Consider the following 12,943-nt stretch of genomic DNA (forward strand, 5'->3'; position numbering starts at 1 on the left):
GGGAGGAAAGTCAATACCATAAACACGTATTCATCAGGGCATTCCTTCCGCCGTGTCTTTCATCTGGGGAATCTGAAGGCCCTGGACAAACGGTAATTAATTTTCACAGCAGCTTCCAGGGAGGATGGGGTGCTGCCTGCCAAAGGCCAGAGGGGCACTTTCCCAACACCCCTCCCCCAACCCTCCCTGCTTGCTCCCAGCTGCGGCTTGTCCCCAAGGTGACAATGCCAGGTGATGGCATGCCTAGATGGAGACTGTTTCCCAGGACTTCTCTGCTTAGAAGGCTCCAGAGACTCCTAACTGACCTCCTTCCCCCACCCCTACCCTTTCCCAGAGGATGACTAAGAGTGAACCAGGCAGGAGTGGGAGCTTTTCCGGCCCCCACAGGCAGGCTGGGGCCAAACAACTAGTTAGTTGACTCAGCAGGAACCACATGGCTCCAAAAATACAAGTGTCTCTGCCCAGTTCCACCTCGCACTCCCTTGGCCCTTCGGACACAGTCACCTGCTCCTTCTCCCTCCTCCCCATACCCCAGGGAAGCCACTTGAAGTGATGTTTGCCTTATTTCTGATTATAGAAGAGCTACAAGCTTAGTATAAAACACTTTTAAAATATAGAAAAATATAAAACAGAGAATTATTTTGTTAATCCCATAATTCCTCCACTTCCCAAATAGCCCCTGTTGAAATCTTCTTGTATTTAATTTTTATTTGTTCTGCTTTTTGGGTTTTATTTAAAAATTAATACATAATCATGGCAAAAATTATATAATATTATATATTACATATTGTAATATTATATATTGTTTATTATTTTATATACCTAAAATAGGAGAGTTTGTAAAGTGAAAAGTCAAAGTGCATCCCAACTTTCTATTCCTACCCAAGAGGAAAACATTGTTAGGAGTTTCTTGTGTATCTTCTCAGAATTGCCAATTACACGTACAAGCTTGCATATGCACACTCATTTTACATGGCTGAGGTCATGCTGTATGAATAATTTAGCCCCCCCCCTCCTCCCGCTTTTTTTGCTTCACATGAATACATGAGCATTTTCCATTCAGTTAAAAATTACTGGTTAAACAACATTTTTATTGACTGCCTAATGCTTTGTCTTATTGATATGCCACAGTTAATTTAATCTTTTCCCTCTTGTTTATATTTACTCAAGTGAGGGGCAGGGAGAAGGAAGTGAGTAAGAATGAAGTGTGGGAGGAAGAGGCAAGCTAGAATGCAGTGAGGGCCTACTGTGTGCCAACCATTTTTGCTATCTTCCCAATTGCCCAGTGTCCCCCACACTGCAGATGAGGAAACTGAGGTTCAGAGAGGTAAAGAAAGAATTTGCTTGTAAGTCAGGGATCCAGGGTTTGAAGCAAGGTTTGTCAACTGCAGAGCCCTTAGTTGTTCTATTTTGCCAAGATGCGTTAGAAAAGCCCCAGGGTTTAAGACTTTCCATTGCTTTGCATGGGGATGAGGAGAGCCCTTCATTCATTTATCCTCTCATTCATTCCAATAATCTCGATGTACCAGGCATGAGGAATTCAGGGGGAAATGACCAGCTCTGTCCTAGAAGCTCAGTTGCATGGGGGTGGATATGTAAACAAGTGACCATAACCTGGTGTGGGAGAGGGAAGTACAAGGTACCATGGGGGTCAAAGCAGGGGCTCTTCTCCCAGACGCCAAAGGTTAAAATAGGCTTCCAGGGGTGGAGACCCTGCTGAGTCAGTCTTCTGGCACCAGGCAGGAAGTGCCAGCGAGGCCTGAGCCGCCTCTGCTTCCTGTCCTCCCCAGATCCCATTGCACCGAAGTCACCGGAGGCGAGGCGGGGGTTGGCTCCTCCCTGACCTGGCTCCTGCCTTTCACAAAATGGCTTGCCCGGCTCCCACGGTGGTAAGGTGGGTGGGGGACACCTAATTACTGAGAAAATTTTCAAGATACTGTTTCCTGTTATTTTCTAGAAGTTCAGGAAATGCTTCTCATTCTCTGGGGAAGAGTGGGTCGCACAGAGGATTGGCTCAATGCTTGGGCTCCGATGGACACATCTGGGTTGCAGTCCTGCTTCCCGTTGGCTCTGGGACTGCTGGAGAATCACCAATAGCAGTCAGAGCTCTGGGTGACAAGCCAAAGAGATGGGTCCCGGCTGTCTTGAACCAAGAAGGGAATACAATGCAATAGAATTGGCAGAGGTTCAAGAGGGAACAGGCTTAGGAAAGGAGCAGGTATGAAGGCAGCAGTCCTCAAGGCCCAGAGCAGCAGGAGGCACCAAACCATCCCTTAGCTGGGAGGTGTCTAGTGAGGACACTGATGGCTGTTACAGTAAGTGGGTTCTAACCTTCCCACGCACCAACTGTCTGGGCCTTTATCATGTATCCACATCCGCCAGGGAGCTTGGACAGGGAGGATTTGCCCTTGGGCCTCAGTGGTGGGAGGTCAGCAGCTCCCTTTCTCTAAGCCAGTGGTTCTCAACCTTCCTAATACCGCGACCCTTTAATACAGTTCCTCATGCTGTGGTGACCCCCAATTTCATTGTCACAAATTGAACATAATTAAAGCATAGTGATTAATCACAAAAACAATATGTAATTACATACGTGTTTTCCGATGGTCTCAGGCGACCCCTGTGAAAGGGTCGTTCGACCCCCAAAGGGGCCGCGACCCACAGGTTGAGAACCGCTGCTCTCAGCAGACACACCAGGGCAAGTCCTGCACACTATTCAGGGAGCTTTGGATCCTGGACAGACAAAACCTCAATGTGCAGGACATGCCCTAACATCTCAGAGCCGTTGTGAAATAGACATGTTAGTAATGTCCACCTCACAGGATTGCTATGAGGATTTAAAAGAAAAAAATAAAGCAAGCAAGATACTTAGCATAGTGCCAGACACCCAGTAAATGCTTATCGTTTACCATTCTTCTTGTTGTTTTAATTATTATTACTGTTATTAGCCACTTTCTTCTAAAGTAAGATACAAATAGTATTTTAAATATAAAACATTTTTACATATTGGCCATGTATGACATATGAAGGAACATATGCCATAGAAAGAAAAATACTGAAAACTTGGAAGAAAAAGAAATCACCTACCACCCACTGAAAACCGCATCGACGTTTTGGTGCTTCCTGCCGATCTGTTTACTATACATTGGCTTGGGTTCTTTCATTCTTCCTCTTTTCCTTCCAAACAGCTATGACCATCCTGTGTGCACAGTTGTGTATCCTACCTCACAGCATTTGCACTTCCTTATGCTATTAAAGACTCTTTGTAGTTGTTATTCCTAAGAGCTGCAAAATGTCCTGTGGCCGGGAGAGAATCATCCCCCAAGTGTTGTTTCCACTGTCAAGGAGGGGGCAGGGGCGAGGGAGTGGTATGCATTTATAAAGTATGAGTGTTTTTCAAAAAATGCTTCTGATTCTGGAATGGTTCTTCAGAATCCCAACTGATGCTAAATCCACATCAGTTAAGCACTTTGTTCCAAGGAACCTTGTTCAAGAGGCTGTTTCCTAAAATTCCCACTGGTCTGATGCAGGTTAGGGGCATAGCCCTCCAGATGCACACCACCTCACCGTGTTCTGTGGGACATTTTCACTGCCACCAAGAGTCTGAGAGTCCCGTAGTCCCACCATCACCTGACACCGCTGGCCTGGCCACGGCCTTCTCACGTGCCCAACATGCTCAGCTGCCGATCAGACTGGGTGGTTTATCCTGCCTGTGAAATCTCCTGCTGTTAGTGTCGTGGAGAATGCCCCCTGGCCCTGCCTCTCACCAGCTTGGGACTTAGGTGATTTTCTTATGCCTCTCAACCTCTTCTAGAAAATAAAAAGAATCACATAAAAATTCTCTTAGACAGTAAGGTTTTCTTCTTCTTTTTTAAAAATATATTTTTATTGATTTCTGAGAGGAAGGGAGAGGGAGAGAGAGATAGAAACATCAGCAATGAAAGAGAATCATTGATGGGCTGCCTCCTGCACGCCCGCTACTGGGGATCAAGCCTGCAACCTGAGCATGTGCCTTTGACTGGAATAGACCCTGGGACCCTTCAGTCCACAGGCTGACGCCCTATCCACTGAGTCAAACCAGCCAGGGCTTCTTTCTTTCTTCCTGGAGAGTTTCCCATTCTCTTCTCCCTCTCCCTTACTCTCCCCCACCCTGGCTACCCCTGCCACTCAGTCACCCCTTCCACCCCTACCACCCCACTCTAGCCCCCACCAGCCTCTGGCACTTGCAGGTCCCAGGCTGGGTTCCAGGATGTGGCTCACGTGACCAAGCTCCCCGCTGGGGTGACTAAAATGTCAGGGATGCTGATCATTTGGACTTCCTGGGCAGGCCAGGCACCTCCGGTGGTGGGGCTTTGGAAGCAACAATAATTAATATTTTGCCGAGTGTGATTCTGATCGCCCAGCCAAGCAGAGGGTCCCACCCTGAGCTGGGAGCCCCGTGGGAACTGCCCTGGCTGCATTCCCCCGGCAGGGCAGCGGCAGCGATTGTGCAATGGGTACCCGCGTGCTCCCAGGGAGGAGCGGGCGAGCAGAGGATGTGCCCCAGCCTGACCAGCTTGCATAGGCCGGAGGGGCGGGGTGCTAACCTTTACCCTGCAGTGTCCGGGACGGGGATACCCACATGCTCCTGAATCCATCCTGGGCCTATGCAGGGTCCCCACTGGGTGGCCAGGCTCTGCCCCAGCCACAGTGTGCTAGTGAAGTAACCAGAGTATCTGAGGAGGGCAAAGGGCAATGAAATCATCCTTTCCCCTGTCCCCTACCCCCAACACCCCGTCCTTCCAAATCACCATTAGAACCTGAAAGAAGCAGAGGGTTCAGTGGTCTTCTGGTCCCACTCTCTCCTTTCATGCAGGAGGAAACTGAGGCCCAACCAAAAGTGAGTTGCTCTACGTCAATTTTCTGTAAGAAATGACCAAGTGAGGAGAGTGGCCGGAGCTTGTGAATCCATGATATTGCTTATTAGGGCCTCATTATAGCCCCAGGTAAATATCACCCCATTTTCCAGAGGAAAGGCCTAAGGCTCAGAGATTTACTTAATCCATTGAACGGTGAGCACCTCCAGGGCAAGGAACTGAGTCACATCCATCTTTTCAGGGTTGATTCATAACTTTATCTATGAACGTTTGTTGAGTGTTTGCAGAAAGAATCCTGTGAGATTGTCCAATGTGCCCTGTGCCTTTCACAGATGAGGAAACGGAGGTCTGCAGGGTTAAGGAACATGCCTGGATCACATCGTGGCAGAGTCTGGACCTCACAGCTCTCCATGTCCAGTCTGGTGTCCTTTCCACTTCATTCATTCCTCCATTCACTTATTCAACTATGAGAACTGAGCCCACACACCTCCAGGAAGTATGCTGGGCTCTGGAAATACAAACAAACAGGAAATAGTGTGAAAAGAGTGGGGCGCTTACCTTGAGTACAAAAACCTAAGGAGGGGGTGCCAAAAAAACTCAGTGACCAAGATAAATAATATTTCAATGCAATTTTTTTTTTTAAAAAAATCAAATCAGCAAATGATGACCCATAGGTCTGCAGCCTGTTTTAGTAAATAAAGTTTTATTAAGACTAAATCCCAGTCCCTGTTTTGAGGAGCCCACAGTCTTATCGGAGGAGATAGTCCCCAGTGGAGTGTTTTTAAAATTCTCCATGAATGTCCTTAGGCAGCAAACAAGGGGCGAGGGGGCGTGTTTGAGACAGGGAAGGAAATGCACAGAAATCCAGCTGAACGACACCGCCAGCTTATTGGGGGAAATGGCTGCAAAGTTCATTGATGTAGGCCACTCAGGGTCAGGAGCCAAGTCTCAGAGATCGTGGTCGTAGGGGGTGGGGGTTGGGGAGAGGATGCAGAACCCACCAGCCTGAGAATGTCCCCTAAAGATTCTGGACTTTACACCAGGGACCTGGTAACCTACCCTCAGGCTGCCACTGAACCGAGGGAATCAGACGCAAACCAGAGAGGACAGGTATTCCCTCAGGAGTACGTTTAAAATCACAATGAATGTGTTTGGCTGGTTGTCCCCAGATGTCCCTTGGGTTTTTGCCCGCCTCCAGTCTTTGTCCACCTCCTGGTGCTCTGTGGTCTCATCTGTGACTGAAGCTGTCCACAGCTGCTCCTGCATTGGGTAGGCTGCTGGGAACCAGGGAAGAGTGAAAGCTACTGAGGAGTCCTAGCTGGTTTGGCTCAGTGGATAGAACGTCAGCCTACAAACTGAAGGGTCCCAGGTTTTTGGTTTTTTTAAAAAATATTTTTATTGATTTCAGAGAGGAAGGAATAGGGAGAGAATGAAACATCAATGATAAGAGAGAATCATTGATTGGCTGCCTCTTGCACGCCCCCTACTGGGGATCAAGCCCACAATCTGGGCATGTGCCCTTAACTGGAATTGAACCTAGGACCCTTCAATCCACAGGCTGACGTTCTATCCACTGAGCCAAACCAGCTAGGGCAAGGGTCCCAGGTTTGATTCCGATCAAGGGCATATGCCTGGGTTGCAGGCTTGATCCCCAGTAGGGGGCATGCAGGAGGCAGCCAACCAATAATTTCCTCTCATCATTGATATTACTACCTCTCTTTTTCTCTCTCCCTTCCTCTTGAAAATCAATCAAAATATATTTTTAAAAATTTGTGGCAAATAACACAAATGTCAACATTTTAAAAAAAGCTGCTGAGGAATTCTAACTTGCTGAGGATATTATAAATGCATATTTAAAAATATTCCAGCTAAATAATTCAGAAGAGAACCTGGCATTAAAAAAATGCTCAAATAAAGAGGACTGTTACTACTTTTTAAAAAAAAAATATTTTTAGTATTTTTTTTTTACAAGTTTAATGATTTGAAGATCCATGTTTGAAGGACATTGCCCCTTCCCCATATGTTTGTGTTAGTTGCTGATAGTTGCAGAAGCAGTTGCTAGATCAGGATGTTGGCTAATAGCTGGGAGGGAGGGATTAGAGTCCTGGGGGAGGTTTAATCCAGGGGGACTTCCGGGAGTGGGAGAGGTTGAGGGCAGAATTTTAAAGGAATTAATGAGAAGATGGATGGAAGCATTCTGAATGACATGGCTTCTGAAAGATGGAACAGTTTTGCCTATGTTCTATGAGAATTACCTGCAATCACGTGCATAAAATGGTTGTCACTTAACAAGGCCCCAGTGAAAAGTGGATGAAGAAGGAGGAGGGGACAGGAAAAGAAAGAGGGAAAAGGACTGAAAAGCAGATCTTGGCTCTCAGCACAGCTGTGGCTCTGGTTAGTTATGTGAGACTTTGAGAACATCACTGCCTTTCTTGGCACTTTATAGATGATTCAGGCTAAGCTTTCCACCTCTGAGAATCCCTGATCATAAAAAAAATATAGAATATTAATTACTGTTGTTTATTTTTACCTACCGTATACCAATCTCTCTCCTACGTGATAAACATGTGACATCTCATTTGATTTTCACAACAACTTTGTTAGTAGACTCTGTTATCATTCCCATTATATTGATAAGGAAATAGAGGCTCAGAGAAGTAGCCTGTAAAGAGTAAAGTAACTACAGTAAGCATTTTCCCACATGGCCGGAAACGCTGCAGGAGGCTGCTCTCCTTCCCGGTTTCACTGCCCAGTTTCTGTGGTGACACTGGCCTGTAACTTGAACATCCCCCCGCCCACCCACGCCCTCACCTCAGCACAGTGACTTTCCCCAAAAGCTGTGTCACTCTTAACAGATGACACTCAGGAAAAGCTCTGTGGTTGAATCACAGTGACCACTTCCTGTTCCATTCAAGGTCCCCTGTTCTCTGGGGCCCTCACTCTGCCATGCCCTGTTTAGCAATTAGAGCCATGATATCTATGCCCCCCAGGCTGCTAGGAAAGCTTAGTCACCCCCCCCCCCCCCCCCCCCCGTGCCCTCATCTACCAGGCTGAGGGGCTCCAGCTCTGAGCTTCAGCCCCATCCCGCAGCCCTGCTATGGAGAGCCTGGGGAAGATCTTGGATGTCCCAGGGCTGTGGAAGGAAACAAAGGGATAATCCCCATCCCTGGAGGCTGGTGATGTAAGGCTGATGGGGACAAGTAGGTGGATGTTCAAACATCAGCCATGAAGTCAAGGAGTAGTCACTGACCTTGTGGGCGCCTCGTGGGCACCCAGGCAGGCGGTACTGTGGTCTCCATGTACATGGGTCAGCACACCACATGGAAAGACAAACAAATACAGACAGGGCTCTGTGTCTTGGGGGAAACCCCCATTCTCTCCCAGGTACTCAGAAAGGGCTTCCTGGAAGTTGACAAACTGAAACGAATGTTGAGTGTGAGAATGGAGGAAGTCATCAGATATTTGAGGGGCTGTCTGGAGGAGGAGACTTCCTCTGGGTAAATGCAGAGAGCAGAATCTGGGACCGTCTGGACCGTTTAAGGTCTTTAGAAGTCTTAAGCCTCTAAAGCAGCAGTTCTCAACCTGTAGGTCTCGACCCCTTTGGGGGTCGAGTGACCCTTTCACAGGGGTCACCCAAGACCATCGGAAAACACATATATAATTACATATTGTTTTTGTGATTAATCACTATGGTTTAATTATGTTCAATTTGTAACAATGAAATTGGGGGTCACCACAACATGAACTGTATTAAAGGGTCGCAGCATTAGGAAGGTTGAGAACCACTGCTCTAAAGATTATGGCATTTCTTGCCCACCCCCACCCCCATAGGTAATACAAAATAAAGTGATCTAAATCCTAAGAACAAGTATAAGAAGATCCAACATATTTTGGGTATTTTTCCCCCACAATAACCACTTCAGTGCTTTTATTTATTTTTTTATACTATCAGTTATCAGTGTCCTTTGAAAAACATTGTTATGCTTTCAAGTGCCTCCCCTTTCCTGATCCTACCAGCTCTGTTAGGTCAGCCTGTTGGGTAATCCTGCGCTGGGAACAGTGGATGGTGTCATCATAGGGAGAATCTTTCTGACCATTTGTGATGTGTGGCCACTGAGTAGGCTGCCCCAGAGAGGGAGTTTCTGGTCACTGGTGTGTTCGCACTCCGCCCTCCCCAAGGCCAGAAGTCCCTATGATGGGGATGTGATGTGTGGGAGGGGGAGTCTGGAAAGGGGGTGAGCCACTCTCTAAAGTCCTGTCCAGTCCAGTGATGCTAGGGTGGGAATTTCAAGCAGTTTGGGAGGAAAGGGTTCATGAGGCATGCTTGAGGCTAGGTGGTCACCCGCTGTGAAGATGGCCTCTGGGGTCCTGTTAGAGACTTGTAGGAGAGAAATCTCCTTTTCCACCAGGAAGGCAAGCTTAGCCCTGCCTTGGAGGCCTTGGACCAGCCAGCAGCTACATTTAGAAAACCAGCCACTGTCACCAGATGGCGCCCGTGGTGGATGGGTCAGGACCAAATGGGTGGAAACCAGGGGCATGGGGCCACCAATCCCAGCACCCTATGTTCAGTCCTGTTTATTTTTTAATACTCTTTTTTAATTATTATTATTTTTTAATCCTCACCCAAGGATATTTTTCCATTGATTTTTAGAGAGAAGGGAAAGACAGAGAGAAATATTGGTGTGAAAGAAACACATCAGTTGGTTGCCTCCTGCACGTGCCCCAACCAGGGTCGGGGCCAGGAGGAGCCTGCAACCGAGGTACATGCCCTTGACCGGAATCGAACTGGGACCCTCTGGTCTGCAGGCCGACGCTCTATCCACTGAGGCAAACCGGCTAGGGCTCAGTCCTGTTTATATGTACTCCCTCCCTCTGCTCTAGCAGAAGCTCCTTGAAAGCCACAGCTACCTTATTGGTCCTTGTATCCCTGGTGCCGGCTCCCAGCTGAATTAATTGAATGGAGTCAGGAGAAATGCGGTGGCATATTTCTTTTAGGCAGTATATAATAAATGCACATTCTATAGACAATAAATAAATGCCTTCTGATTGTGACTTTCTAAAAGGGAACATGGGGACCCGACCATGGTGTTTGCCTCTGAAAAGGGAGACTGAGGGACTCAGGTCTGGGGATGGAGGGAGAATTTTGGTCACTTGATGTCATTTTTATCATGTGCATTTATTAGTTATATCAACTAAAATGAAAACGCTGTGTTAAAAAGTTTCCAAAGTGCTTCCAACCACCACAGAAGGTGATTTAACAGGTGTAATTAAGTCCTGGGTGTTGTGAGCGTGTGACACTCCTTTGAAGAGGCTCTTGACCTTTTATTCAACTTTATTGACTTCCAGTTTACAATTTGCACAATGCTGAAGTATTTATTTTCCAGTATAGAGCTGTAGGTTTTCCATTAAACATATCAGGTTAAACATGGGCTTGTGTCCTAGCAGGTTTGGCTCAGTGGATAGAGCATCAGCCTGCAGACCAAAAGGTCCTAGGTTCAATTCTGGTCAAGGGCATGTACCTCAGTTGTGGCATATGCCCTGATTGGGGATCATGCAGGAGGCAACCAACCAATGTGTCTCTCTCACATTGATATTTCTCTCTGTCTTTCCCTCTCTCTTCCACTCTCTCTAAAAATTAATGGAAAAATATTCTCTGGTGAGTACTAAAACAAACAAACAAAAAACAAAACAAAAGTGGGCTTGTGATAGGGCAGCAAACACACTTTCCCCAAGAGAGGAGTCAGAAAAACAAGTGTTTCATTTTGGGTTCTCACTTACAGTCACCAAGGTGACCAGGAGTCACTGGCACAAGATTACCTTATATTCACATTTTTTTTTAAAAAAAGAAGTGAGTCAAAATACTTCTTAGGTAAAACTGACTATTCCAGACAAGCCTTACACCTAGAGATAAACCGCTGGACCCAGCTGAATTCTAAATTCCCAGCAGGGTTTCTGAAGAACTAGAGTAGATATCACTGACACCAAGAAGTCTGCAATCATTCACAAAAGAGAGGGGATTTCCACTTCAAGGACCAGTGTTGGGCCACAGAGCTCCAAGGCAAAACCAAATTTCCTCTGTCATCTGTGTTAACCTCAGGGGCATCGCTGAAGCCCTCTGGACCTCAATTTCCTCAAGTCAATAGAAATTAAAATTCTACATTTTGTTCTGTATTCTGATTGTGATGCTAGTTATACATGTTAAAGTGCAAAGAAGAAAAAAGTCAATTTTACTGTATAATAATTTAAAACAAATTTTATTTTAAATCCTATACTTTTCGGACATTTCTTTTTTAGAAAAAATATACATTTTATTGATTTCAGAGAGGGAGAGGTGGAGAGAGATAGAAACATCAATGATGAGAATTATTGATTGGCTGCTTCCTGCACTCCCCCTACTGGGGATCAGCTCACAACCCCGGAATGTGCCCTTGACTGGAATTGAACTCGGGACCTTTCAGTCCACAGGTTGATGCTCTATCCACTGAGCCAAACCAGCTAGGGCTTGAACATTTCTGGTTGCAATATTTTTTCTGATATATCTTCTTGGGCAAGGGAAAAACAAACAAATGTGACTACATCAAACTAAAAAGTTTTTGCACAGCAAAGGAAACCATCAACAAAATGAAAAGACAACCTAATGCAGGGGTCCTCAAACTTTTTAAACAGGGGCCCAGTTCACTGTCCCTCAGACCGTTGGAGGGCCGGACTATAGTTTTAAAAAAAACTATGAACAAATTCCTATGCACGCTGCACATATCTTACTTTGAAGTAAAAAAACAAAACGGGAACAAATACAATATTTGTATTTGCATGTGGCCTGCGGGCCGTAGTTTGAGGACCCCGACCTAATGAATTAGAGAACATATTCGCCAATGATGCATCTGATAAGGGGTTAATATCCAATATTTATAGAGAATTTATAAAGCTCAACACCAGGACAAACAAACAATCAAATTAAAAAATGGGCAAAGGGGAGAACCAAGATGGCGGCATAGGTTAACGCCGGAGTTTGCTGCTTTGAACAACTACTTCAAAAGTGAAACCAAAAAACGGAAGGGACATCACCCAGAACCACAGGAACGCTGGCTGAGTGGAAGTCCTACAACTAGGAGGAAAGAGAAACGCATACGGACACTCAGAGGAGGCGCAGTGCTGAAGTCAAATTCTGAGGTGCGGAGTGTGCGGAGCGGGCTGGCGGCGGAGGGCGCGGTTGGCGTTTTCAATCGGGAGGGAGTCGCAGACTCTGAGCTCCAGATCCGGGCGAGTCTTTAGGGACCCAGACTCAAACGGGAGAAGCGGGACTGTCTGGCTTCAGTCAGAGCGAGTGCAGCTTTCTCTCCGAGCTTTGCAGCGGGTGCTGGGACTCAGAGAGGCAGAGCCCCTTGGGACGGGACTGAGAGCCGCCATAACTGCTCTCTCCGGCCCACCCTGTTGATCCTGTGCGACCCGCCCCGCCAGAGCCCTGCACAGAGGCATTTGCCGGATAGCCTCAGGCAAAGGCTAGATTAGCACCTCCCTAGAGGACAGAAGTTCTCTCACTGCTGACACAGCTGATTCTCATAGCCACTTGGCCTGGAGGTCAAACCCTCCCTGGAATTAGCTACAACAATCAAGATTTATCTATAAGACTGCGAACAAAGACCACTAGGGGGTGCACCAAGGAAGCATAACAAAATGCGGAGACAAAGAAACAGGACAAAATTGTCAATGGAAGAAATAGAGTTCAGAACCACACTTTTAAGGTCTCTCAAGAACTGTTTAGAAGCTGCCGATAAACTTAATGAGATCTACACGAAAACTAATAAGACCCTCGATCTTATATTGGGGAACCAACTAGAAATTAAGCACACACAGACTGAAATAACGAATATTATACAGACGCCCGACAGCAGACCAGAGGAGCGCAAGAATCAAGTCAATGTTTTGAAATGCGAGGAAGCAAAAAACATCCAACCGGAAAAGCAAAATGAAAAAAGAATCCAAAAATGCGAGGATAGTGTAAGGAGCCTCTGGGACAGCTTCAAGCGTACCAACATCAGAATTATAGGGGTGCCAGAAGATGAGAGAGAGCAAGATATTGAAAACCTATT

This window comes from Myotis daubentonii, chromosome 13 (assembly GCF_963259705.1).
Source record: "Myotis daubentonii chromosome 13, mMyoDau2.1, whole genome shotgun sequence".
Classification (NCBI taxonomy): Eukaryota; Metazoa; Chordata; class Mammalia; order Chiroptera; family Vespertilionidae; genus Myotis; species Myotis daubentonii.